Below are 18,813 nucleotides of genomic sequence, written 5' to 3'. Positions count from 1 at the left end.
TTTCCAGCGTTTAGAATACCGTGTTGCGTGGTATTTAGTTTTGTCCACCTCATAAATTGGTTGGGGAAGTGGACTTGGGGGTACACTAACGTGGGGGATAATAATCTGTAAGATAGCCCTCTACTTCAGAATAGCCCAAATACAATTGTTTAACCAAATCAATTGATGGATGTGGTCAAGACCAAGGTGGACCCTACTCCGAAAATTTAAAATTATATGCGAAGAGGTTTGCTGCCCCCTTGGAAAAAAATATGCCAAATAAGGGCCAAACAAATGGCCAAAACACCGAAAATAGCTTAAATCACATATTTATCACCAACACATGATAACTTTTTGCAAGGATGGATTCTTCTCAAATTACCAACATTTTCAGAAATTATTATGAAAACAAGTAAGCAAAGGCTATAGTTGTGCTGGGTCGACCATGTGATACCCTATAAATCTACAATATGTTCGAAGTCCCCTTATATCCCAAATCTATTTTGGAAGATTTCGTTTTTTGAAATAATGTCAAAGAGACCCGTCCAGAGGTTACCCTTAGTTTTTTGGCCCGAAAAATTTGGCCAATATCCAAAATGTTAGACTTCTTCCCTATCCATAACTCTCTTACAATGCGAAATTCCGTGTCGATTAGTCTTCAATTGTGGCCTATAGAGCGACTACAAAATTAGAAAAAATTAATTTTTTTTAGTCCATTTGCACCTGTAAATGTACATCTTAAGAACAATAGGCTTTAATTCTGACCCTAACTCTACTTCATGAAAAATTTCGTGAGGATCGGACGATAATTGCGACATGCATATAATCAGGGCTGTCATAGAAACCAATTTTGTCACTATTGCTTTTAAAACCGACAAGAAAAAATGCTTTGGTGTCATGAAAATCATGAAAATCGGTTTTATTTTCGAATTAGAATTTTGTCGGTTTTGGTTGTCATAGAAGCCAATGTTATTGGTTTTGTTATTGGAAATAAACCAAGTTGCTTAGAGCTGTCACTTTTCATTTGCGTTGGATTTTTTAAAGAATTTTTAAAGGACTATAAACGTGGATATTTTAAAGAATTTTTAAAGGACTATAAATGTGGATATTTTAAAGAATTTTTAAGGGACTAAAAACGTGGATTACAATCCAAAACTGTCAGTCAAATTGAAAAAAATCGCATGCAATAAAAAATACGACAAAAATTGAAAAAAAATCGACAAAAGATAATCATTTTTTATTGGTATATTTTCCGCGATTTTCTTAGATTTTATCGTTTTCTGGCAAGAGACCAATCCGAATTGATGGGAATTGTGAAAATCGGGCCAGCGGTTCTTGGTTTATAAGCAGAATAAATAAGATCAATTCTTTTACATGTATATTGTACCTATTTTGCTATATATCCGATTTCTTGGCTATTAGCATCACTGTAATGGTCAGAAGTGATCTTTTAATGTATTTGTATTGGTATTGCTGGTATTGAAAATATTTACGGTTTAGTGGACATTTTCCTTATTTTTTAGGGTCTATTTTACCCGCTTGGTAGTTTTCTGCCCACTCCTAAACTCTAACTCCATGTAAATTTTCGGGTCGATTGGTTCATAATTGTGGCCTATAGAGCAACTGCAAAATCAGGAAATTTTCTGTTTTTGGTCCATTTCAACCCCTAAATATCATCTCCAAAAATAGGGTTCTATTCTGACCATAACCCCACCTCCATTTTCAATTTCGTGAGGATCGGTTCATAATTGCGTCATGTAGCTTGATTACAAATTAACATGGACAGACGGACGGGCAAACACAGCTAGATCGACTCATCTCGGCGAGATAGGAAGATCCTATGTGGGAAACCAATTTTTCGAGGTGTTACACAATTTTTTCCAATCAAACTTATAATACCCCCAACAGGGTATAAATATGGTTAAAATGTAAAATATGCATGAAATCGGGATGTACCCTTATACGGGGGTTATGGCCCTCGTAATAACCTTATGTTATGGCCAAAAATTAGGAAGAACTTCTGGAAGGATATATATATAGAAGGATTATCTTACTAAATGCCCAATTCGCTCCACTATTTTGCACCCTTTATATTCTGTATTTTACTGATTGCAGTCCCAATGAATTTTGCATTTTGAGTTCTCATTGGACGGATTATTGTCATGTGATAGTAGTAACATAACTTTCTAAATGGTGAAAATAATTCTTTATATTGTACAGAAAAAAAAATATTGGATTCAATACGATAGCCAAATTAAAAAGTCGTGCATTATATGAAATTGAAAAGAAAAACAAATTAAAAAAAGAAAACAGAAACCTTCAACTTGTTCGCTGATTTTTTACAGCAAATGTTTGAAGGTCTTTACGAAGTTTGTCAATGTAATGTACTATTATTTTAAAATTTGATTCCATTGAAAACTTTTTCTCGATTTTTCCCGATTTTAAATTTTTTGCAATATTAAAAAATAAATTATTCTTTAACTTCGATGTGACCGCGTTAAATTATTTCGACATCATCTATTCAGTTTCGCTACCATAAATATAGTTAATCAAATAGAAAAAACACGAACACGATAAAATCTTTTTTGTTCATAGATTATACTTTTTATACCCTTCACCATACTATGGAGGGTATATTAATTTTGTCATTCCGTTTGTAACTCCTCGAAATACTCATGTCAGACCCAACAAAGTATATATATTCTTGATCAGCGTAAAATTCTAAGACGATTTAGCCATGTCCGTCTGTCTGTCTGTGTGTCTGTCTGTCTGTCCGTCTGTCTGTAATCACGCTATCTTTCGAACAAATTGAGATAGAAGGCTAAAATTTTGCACACATGTATATTTTGCCAGTAGGCAGGTTAAGTTCGTAAATGGGCCATGTAGGTCCAAGTTATCATATAGCCCCCATATAACGGTACCTCCCGATATTCGGTATTTTGATGATTTTAGCGACATTATTCACCGGAATGGTTTCAAATTTGGCATTTGAAATTCGTAATGGATACTACAGCGTAAGACAGAAAATTATCTGTGCAGGTCCACGTCTTCGTGTAGCCCCCATATAACGGTACCCCCCGATATTCGGTATTTTGATGATTTTAGCGACATTGTTTACCGAAATCGTTTCAAATTTGATATTTGAAGTTCGTAATGGATACTGCAGCACAAAACAGAAAATGGGTCATGTGGGTCTTCGTCTTCATATAGCCCCCATATACCGTACCCCCCGATATTCGGTATTTTGATGATTTTAGCGACACTATTTACCGGGATTGTTTAAAATTTCGCATGTGAAGTTCATAATGGATACTTCATTTCATGCCAGAAAATTGTCTGTGCAGGTCCACGTCTACGTATAGCCCCCATATAACGGTACCCCCTATATTCGGAATTTTGATGATTTCAGCTACATTATAAACAGATTTTTCTGATCAGCGTAAAATTCTAAGACGATTTAGCCATGTCCGTCTGTCTGTCTGTGTGTCTGTCTGTCTGTCTGTCCGTCTGTCTGTCTGTTGTAATCACGCTATCTTTCGAACAAATTGAGATAGAAGGCTAAAATTTTGCACACATGTATATTTTGCCAGTAGGCAGGTTAAGTTCGTAAATGGGCCATGTAGGTCTAAGTTATCATATAGCCCCCATATAACGGTACCTCCCGATATTCGGTATTTTGATGATTTTAGCGACATTATTCACCGGAATGGTTTCAAATTTGGCATTTGAAATTCGTAATGGATACTACAGCGTAAGACAGAAAATTATCTGTGCAGGTCCACGTCTTCGTGTAGCCCCCATATAACGGTACCCCCCGATATTCGGTATTTTGATGATTTTAGCGACATTGTTTACCGAAATCGTTTCAAATTTGATATTTGAAGTTCGTAATGGATACTGCAGCACAAAACAGAAAATGGGTCATGTGGGTCTTCGTCTTCATATAGCCCCCATATACCGTATACCATATACCGTACCCCCCGATATTCGGTATTTTGATGATTTTAGCGACACTATTTACCGGGATTGTTTAAAATTTCGCATGTGAAGTTCATAATGGATACTTCAGTTCATGCCAGAAAATTGTCTGTGCAGGTCCACGTCTACGTATAGCCCCATATAACGGTACCCCCTATATTCGGAATTTTGATGATTTCAGCTACATTATAAACAGATTTTTCTTCAAGTTTCGCATTTAAATATTGTAATAACTTATGACAAAAGTTGCCTATGCAGGTTCACGTCGTCGTATAAGCATTCGGCATTTTTAAGATTTTAACAGAATTTTTAACGGATTTTATTTTTTTAACATTTTTTTTTTTTTTTTTTTTGGGAAATTGCCAAATTTGTACCAAATGGTGGAGGGTATTAAAAGTTCGGCCCGGCCGAACCTACAGCTTTTTTACTTGTTTGAAATGAAATGATTCCTACAGTTCCCCTTACCCAATAAATACATAAAGTCTATAAATAACAATATTGTCCGCTGTCGCTTTATATTACCCTATAAAGTCTACACATCATATAAGAGTTCAAAAAAAAAAAAAAAAGAAAAAAACACTGCAAATGTACATTCGAAAATAGTAAGTCAAAATGGAAAAAAAGTCGTGCAATATAAAACATTACAATTTTACCAAAAGTCTAAATGAAAATTTTCAAATATGGAATTTTTACACGAGTTTTTTGTATTTTATCCTTTTCTGTCTTTCATGTTTATAGTAGCCAAACAATATGTAATGATTAACGTATTATTAGTTTTGATACAACACATCAATAAATCTGAAATCGAGATCTAATTTGGCGTAAAAAAGTAAAAATCGGAAATGGGATGACCGATAGTCTACTTTTTAGCTCCAGGCTGAAAATTTCTGATAACAAATTGTCATGCATAATTTAAGGCAAGTTCTGATAAAATATTATTTCTTGCAGGAATATCAATTGTCTCGTTTTCGCAAAACAAAGTGAGAACTTATTTTCGGCCCTACAAGAGGTGTAACCGCTTCAGCTTAATATGTGGAATGTGATAAACTTAATCAGAAGATATGACCAGATATTCCCGTAGATATCCCCATCTTTGCTTCCGATAAAAAGAAACAAAAGTTGACAAGTGTCGTTAGACTGGAGCTGAATAAACCCGCAAAAAGGATAAATTAGTCGAGGACTGATATTACTTTTTTTTACTCAGTTCCACCATTTCAATTTCATTTTTTTAACATGAATGTTCCCCAAAAGTTGTCAATAAAGCAAATTATTAAATTAAAGTACAGGAAGTAAATAAAACAACTAAGAGAAATTGGTACAAATCAGTCGATCAGTATTCATTTAAAATTATGCTACCACATAATGCCTCTATTATAATTATTTTCAAATAACTTAGAGCTGGAACACAAAATGTCTGTGCGTTTGTATTTTGGGTGAGCGTACTTAAATTAATTACTAATTTTGTTTTAAAATTGTTTTTACATAGTAAAATACTAGGCACTCACACAACGATGCATCGCACAAAACAACAATTCCGAATATCCAGGAGAAAATAAATTGACACAAAGATGGGATCAGGATGATAGAATAAAAGTAAGGGGAACCAATATACATACGTATGTACATAAATCCTGAATACAGAGTGAAAGAGATGGGAAGACTGAGTAATAGAATGGGCGGCGTGAGAGAAGGGGAAAGGACATTAACAATAAGACAATAATACATAATGTCGTTAAAGTGGAGCTCTTCAATTATAAACCAATCCCGAAATTAGAAAGGCTTTTATTGGTTTCACCCTTGGCTCTATCTATTCGAAATGAGCCTTTATTTATGCACAAGGCACAGGATTGTCGCTGTGTATCTCTTAGCGTCTGATGGGAGCTAGTCAGTACGCCGTCGCACAAAATTTGCAACCCCTTGTTTTATTTCACCAAAAAAAGAACATAATCTCAACTATTCTACGACTACAAGGCCCGCACACAGGCATACATACACATACACACATACATCCGTTCACATATACACTTGTACACAGACAAACAGAGAGAAATCATTTGAATCTGGTCTGTGGTTGGCTGGAGTGGCTGTAAAATGTCAGTTGATGGGAATGTTCGTTTAGAATTGAATCAAATCTTTGTTGTTGATGTGTTGCGTTGTGTTGTTATTGTGCCTCTTTCACCATGAAAATCAGCAGTGGCGAAAAAACAACAATAACAACAACAACAACAGTAGCAGCAGCAGCTACACAAAGGACTAACAATGAATGCATTTTCATTGGGAGTTCCATTAAAAATTCCATGTTCCACAGTGTTCAACAATATTGATAAGACATGTAACACACATACACATATAGATATATGTAAGGCCGTACACACCAATACAATACAGATGAAATGCCTACATAAGCCTACACTTAACAAACTGTGGTGCGTATATATGTAAGTATGTACCTACGTAGGTATATACACCCATTCATATACCTACACACATAAGTCGATGAATATAGCAAACAAATACTGCGACACGTTAAGAATAGAGAAATTGTATTTTGCATGAACATGGACCAAAGCATTTGTGTCGGTTCAGAGTTTTAGTGAGAACCCCACACCACTTCAAATAGGCGCATATTGTGTTCCAACTTTAATATATGTAAATATGTGCATATGTATGTTTGTGTGTAAATATGTTTTACAATAAGAACAAAGGAAAAAATACAATTAGATTTTGTAATATACAGTCCAGTTCGAATAGGCGAACCATAACAAGCCCATGATATTGAAAGGAGAACATCTATTGAACAAATATTGTATTAATTGGAGATGCGCACATATTTATTATGAATTAGTTTTTACTGAGAAAAATTATTAAAAATATATATCAAAAGTTTTATATAGTATGCTGCTTACATGTATGTGTCAACATTGTATATAAACTAGTTAATTATTGGTATGCTGTATGCCAACATTGGAAGGAATTTATTTGATTATTTTTGCACCTCAGATGCTTATAAATATTAGTTGGTCTCAAAACTTGTTTCAGTCGAAATAGTATTTTGATATACACAAATCGTATTATGTTCGACACAAATCGAATGACATCTCACACGGACCGCTCTAGTCAAATATTGAGAAATTTGTCAGTATTTCAATTATTTAACATTTTATTCGTTTCTGAACACATAACAACAACTGATCCCCATGACACATTCCAGAACTTTAGCTTTGCAAGCCAGTCTTAGTAATACAACATTGCCAAATAACATGCAATTAGAAATTTTTAAAAATAATGGTTTTGTGTTTTTTTGCTTGAGATAATATTAGAATTATATAAGGAGAGAAAAAATCTTTTGTTATGTACATGTTAACATTTATATACATATCTATATTGATCCAAGCAACCAAATTTACTTACGGTAATTTTCATTTTAGTGCAACATCTTTTTTATACATCACTTGGGGATACGATTTTCATTATGGCAAAGGGGTGTTTTCCAATAACAATATAATACTATGATTATACTGTCGTTTATAGTTTTGCAAATGATTTTGAAATGCGTCAATTGTAGACCGTTTGATCTGTTTCTATAATCAGCAATTGAATACTACTTTCGCAATTTTTTGCTAAAAATCACAAAAAAGTGTTTTCCCTACATATACAATGGCAAAAGTATTAAGACCATCTTATTCTTAACGTTACAGAACCAAACATTTAATGTCCCAGTCACAGTAAATTTATCCCATGCGATGGGAAGACGGTTACAGTTGAATGTTGTTGGTCTTGAAACCCACGTCGAGAGAGAATAAATAGCTTTGGGTGACCACATTAAATTCCGTAACATATTAAGGAGTATATGAGCACATGTTAAGCAGCGTGACATCTTTTTTTAATTATTACAAAAAGTATAATTTCTACAAATATTAGCATAAATATTTTGAGACAGGGGTGCAATATTATAATATTGATTTTGTCTGAAATACCGTAAAAAGTTGGTCCCAGACCCCCCATATAGTATGTCAATTTATCTACGCGTGTCCGTCCGTCCGTCTATTCAGGTATAAAGGTAGCAATTATTGCCGATCCTCACGGAATGCTGGAAGGAGATTTTCGAAAAAAAAGTTAGGCGTTGAAATAAGCAAATAACAGAGTTTTTCCTAAGTTTGCACTCGCTCTATAGGTCGCAGTTATAGATCAATTGACGCGCAATATTGCAAAGGGAATAACTCGGTAAAAACCTAGCATTTTGTGGAGCAATCGAATAAAATTTGTGGGAGAAATGGACCATAACTTTGGTGCGAAAAGTACCAAAATTCACTTGCGAATATTTTAAATGCTGAAAGTCACTTCCCGACGGAATCACAAATGCTTGAAAAGGACACTTGTGATATTTGCATTGATTCTGGTTTCACGACAATGAATAATTTGATGTATAGTCAGATATCGGAGATATATAAAAAAGTAACCAGAAATCTTATTTTTTAAATATTCTTTTTATACCCTCCACCATACATAGTATGGAACGTATATAAAGCTCGTCATTCTGTTTGTAACTCATCGAAATAATCATTTTAGACATAACAAAGAATATATATATATATATATATATATATATATATATATATTTATATATATATATATATATATATATATATATATAACGGTACCCCCGATATTCGGTATATATATATATATACTAGCTGGCCCGGTCCGCGTTGCCGGCCCGTAATTTTAGTCTTTAATGCTATTATATCATCCACCTTGGAAAGTAGGGTATATTAACTTTTCATTCCATTTGTAACATCACTAAATATTCGTCATAGACCCCATTAAATATGCGTATATATTCATAATCAGCATAAAACTCTAAGTCGATTTGTCCGTCTGTATGTCTGTTTGTTTAAATTACGATACAGCCCACATTATTTGACGTATAGCGTCAAAATTTTGCCGAAAAATTTGTACTGTGTATAGGATGGTTGGTATTGAAAATGATCTATCGGTTCACGTTTTGGTATAGTCCCCATATAACGGTATCTCTCGAAATTCGGTATTTTGATGATTTTTGCCACATTTCTCCTCGGATTTGTCTAACACATATAACGATACCTACTTATATTGGGTATGTTGATAATCCACACAGTTACGCGTATAATTGTTTCAAATTTGGTATTTTAGAAGGTTTGATAGAAGTATAAATTTGTCCACAGAGGTTCCCGTTTTGGTATGGCCCCATATAACGGCGGTCATTCACTTTATGGTTTTTTGATAAGTTTAAAGTGAAACATGCTTGAATTTGGATACTTTTATATAAAAATGTTTCCTTTACCCTAAGGTGGATAATAATAATAGTTCTGCCCGGCCGAACTTAATTTTTTACTTGTTTCTAAAGTAATATGTTATATTTGTCATTGAAATTGCGCGTTGGAGACCCCCATAATGTGCATACCTTTTATCATAGTACGATTCAAAGACGATTAAACAAATGTCCGGTTCCTTAAATCATATCATGGTTATACAAAACGTGATCAGTCAAAACGTTCTTGAGTTATAAGCATAGTAACTAATAAACAAATTGAAAAAAATCTTCAACTTGTTCGCTGGTTTTTACAGCCAATATTTAAAGGTCCTTACGAAGTTAGGTCCTTACTATTATTTTGAAATTTGATTCCATTGAAAAAATGTTCTTAGTTTTTCCCTATTTAAGAGTTTTTGCAGTGCAATATGCTCTTTTTTGATTTTTTAGCAATTTTGGTTTGACTACGTTAAATTATTTTGACATCATCTATTCAGTTCCGCCACTCCATAATTTTCGTCGCTTTCTAATACCCAAAAAGACTACACATCATATTAGAATTCAAAAAAAAAAAAAAAAAAAAAAAACACTACAAATGTACATTCCGAAATAGTAAGTCTAAATGGACAAAAATCATGCCAAAATAAAACATTACTATTGTACACTTCAAAAGTCAAAATGAAAATTTTAAAATTTCACATTTTTACGCGATTTTTTTGGATTTTATCCTTTTCTGCCAAGAGACAATTCCGAATTTGTGTAAATCGTTAAAATAAGATCAGCGGTTCTTGAGTTATATAGACAGATTAGAAGTATGCGTGGTCAGTTCCCTGGCGCCCAAATAAATTCCTAAGTTTGGAGGGAAAGTCAACAGTATCTCGTGTAATAATTTTCAAACCAATATCTTCATTATCTGGCAAATATACAGATTTTAGATAAATCAAGATAGTGGGCGTAAAAGTAGGCGTGGTCAATATTTTTTTCTTTAAAAACCTAACTCGCGGTATGACGAATGTTTGTACAAAAAATTATGCAAATCGGTCCAGCCGTTTTCAACTGATTCCGTTACCAACAAACAACAATTGATTTTTATATATATAGATATATATTCATGATCAGCACAAACTTCTAAGACGATTTAGCCCTGTCTGTTGTAATCACGCTAGAGTGTGCATGCAGATCAAGTACGAAGATGGTCGATATCGGTCCACGATATCGTATAGCTTCCATATAACGGTACCCCCGATATTCGGTATTTTGATCATTTTAGCCACAATTTCCAATGAAATTGTCTGAAAATCCACACAAGAAGTTTTTCCTGAGTACTTTACCCTCTGGAATAGAAATGTCTACCCACGATATTCCATATTTTGACATTTTAGTGACATTTTTCACCGGTTTTTTTTTTCGAATTTCGTACTTAGATTTCGTAATATAGGTACTTTAACCTATGACAAAAAATGCGTATGAAGGCCCACGTCTTCGTATAGCCTTCATATAACAATATTCGGTATTTTGATGATTTTTGCGACATTAAAAAAATTGTCTAAGCAGGTTCAGGACTTTGTATAGGCACTATGTGTCAGTTCCTCCCTATATTCGGTATTTTGATGATTTTAGCGTATTTGAATATTGTAATATATACAATATATTGCCTATATTAGGTATTTTTAAGATTTTAACAAAATTTTTAGCGGATGTTTTTTTTTTTGAAGCCTTCCAAATTCGTTCCAAATGGTGGAAGGTATTCAAAGTTCGGCCCGGCCGAACCTACTGCTTTTTTACTTGTATTAATTCCTATTACCATCTGGCCTGACTACATGACAATTGCTGTGTTCTAAAACCTGTTGTAATCACGCCACAGTCTAAACGAATTAAGATAGGAAGCTAAAATTTTGCACAGATCTCTCTTTTGTCTGCAGGCAGGTCAAGTTCAAAGATGGGCTATATCGGTCCACGATATCGTATAGCCCCCATGTAACGGTACCCCCGATATTTGGAATTTTGATGATTTTATCCACATTTTTCAATGGAATGGTCACAAGGGTTTCTTTGTACACAAGGGGTTCTTTGTGAGCACTTTACCCCCCGACAGAGAATTCTCTATATAGGTTAACGATAACGTATAGCTCCCATATAACGGTACCCCGCGATATTCGGTATTTTGATAATTTGAGCCACATTTTCCAATCGTATTGTCAAAAAATACACACACGGAGTTCTTTGTGAGCACTTTACCCCTGAAACGGAATTGTCTATATAGGTCCACAATATCGTATATCCCCCATATAACGATACTCCCCTATATTCGGTATTTTGATGATTTCAGCCACTTTTTCCAATGGAATTATCTGAAAATCCACACAAGGAGTTCCTTGTAAGTACTTTACACGCAGACATAGATTTGTCTTTATAGGTCCACAATATCGATAATCCCCACATATATGGGCACCTTACTTTATTAGATATTTTAAAGATTTTAAAAGAATTTTTAATGGATTTTATTTTTTTTTTTAATTCGTACCAAATGGTGGAGGGTATTCAAAGTTCGGCCCGGCCAAACTTACTGCTTTTTTACTTGTTTTTCAAAAATTTGTTTGTTATTTCCGACATTTTTTGCTTTCGTTCAATAAATTTAAAAAAAAAATGTAAAAATTGTGGCGTTTGACTTTGTTACAGTTGTGTTATCTCACCCTGTATAGTGGTATAGTTTTTGTAATTTCTATTAATTAACTTTTTTGACAATTAATTTCATTTGTTAAGACAGTCAGGCCTCATTGTTTACAATTTCGACAAATTCTTCCTACCTTGTAGGCATGGGCCGAAACAGTATTACTTTCATACATGAAATTAGAAAAAGTAGACGTAAGCTGTGGCTAAAAATGAACGTGCAGAGACTTAATGTTTTTCAGTGACTTCTTGATATAAGCCGCCACCAAGGTCCATAAAACATTTTTATCACTATGTATTTCATTGCGGAGGTTATAAAAGATAATGATTTAAAAAAAATAGTTGAACACAAGGCTTCTATTGTCTTATTCATAAAAATACATACCCACTCATACATAGTGTTTTCGATCTATCTATGTATCCACAAAAGAATAAGACAGAAAAATACAAGTAAAACATGCAACGAATTTTAATAGCTGACTTAAACAAACAAACTCACACCTTCACAAGTATTTAATTATGTACACTTGTCCTAGTTTATGAAAAAATGTCAAACTTTTTTGCTCTTGCCACCCTTGAATATTGAAATGAATTTTTAAAACTTTTTTTAGAATTGCATCTACAAACAAACACTGACGGCTGATCATCAATAATGTTTTTGTAAATTTGCTATAATTGAAATGAAAGGGGAAGGAAAGGGGAGCGACAAAAGCATTATATATACATATCTCATATTAAACATTTACGAATGAAATGAAAAGGTAAAAAAATAATGTTCAACACTAAACAAAAATTTAATAATGACATAAACAGTTATTCACCTCACTCATACAATCACTCAATATACGAGTATTTGTGTAGGAAACTTTTGACCTTTTAATTTACATTAAAACAATGTTATTACACTCAGTATATTGTAATGATAGTTTGTACTGGATGTTAAGCGATAACCCAAGAGTCCTATAAATTGGAGTGAGTTCAAGAACGGGGTCTGGATCCTTGTGCTATGAAAGTATAAAATGAAAAATATTTTCCTCACTAAAATGTTCATTTGATATTTCTATTTAGTACAAAAGTTTTAATTTTACATCTTATAGAACAAGATTTGAACCCAGTTTCGATAGTAAAAATTATCCAGTACTGTCGACTGATTGTTTTGAGATCGATGTGATGTTTTGTGACTGGTGTGAAGATGTTTAAACGTTTCAGGCAATAATATATATAATCTATATACCTGAACTGGACCGATTTGCGTGATTTTTTGTACTAACGTTCGTCATTCCCCGAGTTAGTTTCTTAAAGAAAAAATTATTGACCAAGCCTACTTTTACGTCCACTATTTCGATTTATCTAAAATTCTTTTATTTGCCAAAATAATGAAAATACCGGTTTTTACACAAGATACTGTTGACTTTCCCTCCAACCCTAAGTATTTATTTGGGAGGAGATGAATTGATTATGCCTACTTTTTATCCATCCATATATAAAAATCAATTGTTGTTCGTTGCTAATTGAATCAAATGAAAATGGCAGGACCGATTTGGATATTTTTTTAATATTAATTGTTTAATATCTACAATATTTGCCAACATAATGAAAATACCTGTTCCACAGTTAGTGTACGACGCACTCTTGACTCGCCCTCCAATCCTATGTATCTGTTTGGGGTCAGAGTAACTGGCCACACCTACTTCTTTAAATCTATATGTATAAAATTTAAAAAAGTTTAGCAACACATCAATTGAGAACGGCTGAGCCGATTTGACTCAAATTTTCTATAGGTTATTTGTAATTACAGTCGAAACGTTTTCATGAAGAACATTTTGAGAAAAGTCTCTAGAAAAATCGCCCAACTAAAAAGATTGCATGTTCTATTTTGATATGGAATTTTGTTTAGAATTGTTTCAATATACGTTTTGAAATTTAAAATTCTTAATTAAAAACTAGTTCTCAAAGCATCAAAACATATAAAATCTCTTATTATTGCCCAAAGATTACCCATTAGTAAACAGTTATTGCCGGTATTAATTTCACAATACTGAAAACGCTAAATTTCGCATCACAGTCGATTCGGTAGAAATTGTAACAAAAACATATGAAAGTACGAATTTTTATTGGTATTATTATACCTAAATGAAACGGATGCATTCTAAATTCCAAGGAATACTGTATAAAAGCTCAATATTATCCTAAATATTTCGCCTTTATTGTGATTTCTGCGAACGGTCGCATTCTCAGACAGATATAGATTAATTGACATAGTATTTTACATTGGTCAAAATAATAATACAATATGGTCTTCTAAAAGTTACGAATTTAAAATTACTTTTTGCGGTTTGAAAAATTAATTAAATACGATGAAGTAACAGTTATAAAGGCCTACTGGTGAATAGATTAAGTGGATTAAGTGGACTTTTGTTGGAATTTTTTGACAAAGTTTTTATAACCTCGGAAAGTTTTTATATACCTCAAATTGGCGGGTTATATAGGAAATCAGTATTAAAGGACTAGAATTGACTGTACTGAAATGATCAAATGCCAAATTAGAGCACATTCCGTAGGCGAATATTAGGAGATAATATTATATGAGGACTATATCTAAATGAGAACAAATATATACCTTTTGTAACATCAATCATCCTAATTATAAACTAAAAGCCTGTGCAGAGTTTGGACGACGCACATTAAATTTGCTGACAAATGGTGAACGGAGAAGCTCACGGACATAATTTAATCGAAAAAGAAAATAAGGTGTCATCGGGTTATAAAAGTTAGGCACCTCATAATGTGTGTTAAAGAGTAACTTTATGGGGCCCCTAACTTTTATAAACCGATGACACCTTATTTGTGAGAGTTAAATTAAAGTCATGTTGCCAGGACTTCAATTTAGAAATTTCTATCGATTCTGACGAAGAAAGCTCCAAAACAACAGCTCCATACCAGAGGGCTGCAAAGAGTATGCAAAAATTCAAGCATACTCGGTTTCTTACATGATTTTTGTTGATGCAGTCGTTTAGTTTGATCTGAATGAAATGACCATTTGAATCACTCAGTTTGAATCACTTCACTCACAATCAAACATGAGCGTTCGAGACGGTTTGATGTGTTCAGCAACATAAGTTGATCGAACACATGAATGTAAATGAGCAATCACAACCGTGATTGTCTTCTTTGAATCTAGTTCGCTCAGCGTCATTGTTTATTCAACCATTTAATCAAGTTGGGACAGTTTATTTTGCCTTTTTTATATTTGAAATGGAAGAATATTGTGATAGTGCGACCGAAATTGTTGCAAGTAGAAACTACACAGGTGTAGGTAAACGAAAAGGTGGAAGTTTGTGAATAATCTTGACCAATATTGTAAAATAAAAAAAATATTTAAACATTTTTAGTTTTCTAAATACCAATGATGTGTTTCTTTATTAAAAAATTTACTTTTTTTTCAAATGAGTTACTGAAGTCTAGCATACCAAAAACCCAAATAAAATGAAAAATTGTATGCTTATTAAATATAATTTGTACCAATTTCTTTAATGGGGACATCTTTTAGTTATGAAATCCTTAGTAAAATTACAATCATGATTTCACTCAAATTCGAACATGTGTGTTTTAATCAAATCAAATCACTCACTTAACTACGATTAATAAAACCGATCAGACTCATCATCAGTGTTGCCGTTTGAAATTTTTATTTCAGCCCAAATTTTTTCTAAAAACCGCCCAAAATCGACCATATCCGCCCAAACTATAAAAAGTTGAATAATTTGTATGTAGTTTGTATTCAAGTAAATTTTATTGAAAATTTTACACTATACATAAAGAAGGTAGGGTAAGTGTACCAGTAGTCGGCACTTTTAGGATTTTCGTGTTTTTAATCGCTCACCATTCTGAGTGGAACTTTTCAATTATTACAAAGTTAATTTATTCAGATTCGAAATTTTGTATAGTTTTTGCAATAATAAATAAAGTTTTAATAACTTCTTATTAAATTGCATAAATTTGTAGTTTTATTAAAACAATGCTTTTTTGCCAGTAGTCGGCACCACTTGCTAATTGTCAGTACGGCATGTTCCAACAGTCGGCTTACCATTTTTGTTGTAAGAATAATTAATAATAATAATAAATTAATTCATTAAAATATAATATTTTTGTTTAATTAAACTGATTCGACGTATTTATTGTACTTTTCTTAAGAATAAGGATTGTTGAGGACCTTCACAGACAAAAATTTAATTTTTATTAGAATAAATCATCTTTTCTTAGCGAAATTGTACACAAAGATAGCTGACAATATATTTGAAGTAAACAAAATATATTTAGTTATAATAGACTCATTTATTTGGGCTTAAAAATAAAAAGTGCCGACTACTGGGACATGCCGAACTTAGGCACACTTACCCTACTCAAGTTTTATTACATTCAATGTATAAAATACATTAGAGAAAATAAATATTTGATTGTTGTTTTACTTCAAGTTTAGTATATATATGATAGTTTAGTATATATATAATAAATAGTATATATATAATAAAAATTTGATTGTTGTTTTACTTCAAGTTTATATATATATATATATATATATATATATATATATATATATATATATATATATATATATAAAGTATATATATATATATATATATATATATATATATATATATATATATATATATATATATATATATATATATATATATATATATATATATATATATATATATATATATATATATATATATATATATATAAACTTGAAGCATATATATACTAAACTTGAAGTAAAACAACAATCAAATTTTTATTTTCTCAAGGTCGCAATTATGGTCCGATCTTCACGAAATTGGGGGGGAGGGGGTGGGGCTCGGTTCATAATAGAACCCTTATTTCTTTTGGAGATGATTGCATAATATTTAGGGGTTGAAATGAACCAAAAACAGAAAAAAAATCTTGATCACACAATTGAAGCCAATCGACACGCCTGAGAAGATAGGTAAGCACAGGGAAGAATTCTGGCATTTTGGATGACCATTGGAATATATTTAGCCGTAAAATGAACCACAAAAACTAACAGCACGACGGAGTGCATAAATATTGGGAAAATGTCTCTGGTCAAAATGCTGGGTTGCCCATATTCGACGGACCCATGACTCTTTGGGCCCATTCCAATCGACGAGTCTTGTCCGAAGGCAACTTTCTTTGCGTCAATTGAATTTTGTACGGGAACAAATGCAAATCAATGCGAATAATCCGTTGTAAAGTGGACCGAGCCATGCCCAACTGCTGAGAAGGGCGTTTTTGGCATGTTTTTGGGGACCTTTCAATACTGGCTCGTACGGCAGCGATATTCGCGGCCGATCGCCTTGGTCGACTTTTATATGGCCTCTTCGGATTTGAAAGAGCCTTACTAGTCGAAAATGTTTCGTATAAACGCCTAATGGTGTTCTTAGAAGGCGCACTTCTCACATTTTTTAATGTTTTAAAAGCACGTTGAGTTTTCATAATTGACTTCTTCTGTTAAATGTAAATTTCAACTATTTCAGAGCGCTCGCAAACGCGGTATGTCATTTAGCGATGTGACATCTCTGTCAAAAGTTATGGCGTTGCCAGATGGGTCCGTCGAATATGGACAACCCTGTATGTTGGAGTGCTCCGTGACATAGTTTCAAAAGCGAAATCTTTCAAAATGGATTTGGACATAAGGGGGCTTGTAACATATTGTAGTGTTGTAGGGTATCACATGGTCGGCCCCGCACGACTATAGCCTAATGTATTATATATATATATATATATATATATATATATATATATATATATATATATATATATATATATATTATTAAAAAACTTAACAAAAATCTATAAAATAAATAACGATTCATCTCAATAAAAAAAATAAAATTCAGTTAGTAATAAAAAAAATTAAATTACATAAAAATAAACAATAAAAAATAAATTTGTACCCAATATGGAAAAAATCCGACCAAAATCCGCCCAAACCACAAAATTTATCTTTTTTCCGCCCAAATTTGGACGGAAACGCCGAAAACGGCAACACTGCTCATCATAGATGACCGACCCGTTATGAACAATTCAACATATGTTCGTAAACAAATAACTCATGTGAGCTGTTTGATTGCGATCACAAAACTTCGATCAATACATGTTTGATCACAACTTTTTCGTTTGGCTTGAGTAACTCGAATGAACATGTTGCATCTGACCGACTGATTGAGTTTGATCAAGCCTACTCAATCATACTCATTGCAGCCCTCTGCTCCATACACAAGTGTGTACGCAAAATGTCCTTCATTCACCATAAATATTGTGCACTTTAAATAAATTAGTTGAAAAGAATACAACAATAAACCACAGGACAAGAAAAACATCAATAAGCTTGAACACCTCTAAATTTGTAGATTGACGACGGTTGCAGCCAACAGTTTTTTTTTTATTAAAGTTAGGCTTTTTTGAAGAGAAAAGCTAACCGGTTAAAACTTTTTTTTAGGTTCTTAAAAATATGCATTAAACGCTAATACTATGGGCCAGCAACGCGGTCCGGGTCAGCTAGTCTGCTATATATAAAAGTAAGTCTGAAGAACCGCTGATCTGATTTTAACGATTCAGACAAATTCGGAATTGTTTCTTGGCGGAAAAGGATAAAATCCAAAACATCGCGTAAATTGTGAAACTTGTACATTTTCATACTTTTGAAATATACAATAGGAATGATTACATTGCATGATTGTTTTCATTTTGACTTACTATTTTCTAGTATACATTTGTAGTTTATTTTTCTTTTGATTCTAATATGACGTGTAGCCTTTTTTGGGGGTATAAAGCCACAACGAACAAAACTGTTATTTACAGATTTTATGTATTTATTGAGTAAGTGGTCA

At 32.8% G+C, this 18,813-nt stretch overlaps 1 protein-coding gene across 4 annotated transcripts in view; it reads right to left on the bottom strand.

The window, feature by feature from the left end:
- Nucleotides 1-18,813, bottom strand: part of LOC101889595 (inhibitory POU protein) — a 73,205-nt gene that overhangs the window by 7,462 nt on the left and 46,930 nt on the right. The window lies entirely within an intron of this gene.

Source organism: Musca domestica, unplaced genomic scaffold (genome assembly GCF_030504385.1).
Source record: "Musca domestica strain aabys unplaced genomic scaffold, Musca_domestica.polishedcontigs.V.1.1 13, whole genome shotgun sequence".
In the NCBI taxonomy this organism is placed as follows: domain Eukaryota; kingdom Metazoa; phylum Arthropoda; class Insecta; order Diptera; family Muscidae; genus Musca; species Musca domestica.
The sequence above is the reverse complement of the archived record's forward strand: the minus strand, read 5'-3'. Positions and strand labels throughout refer to the sequence as shown.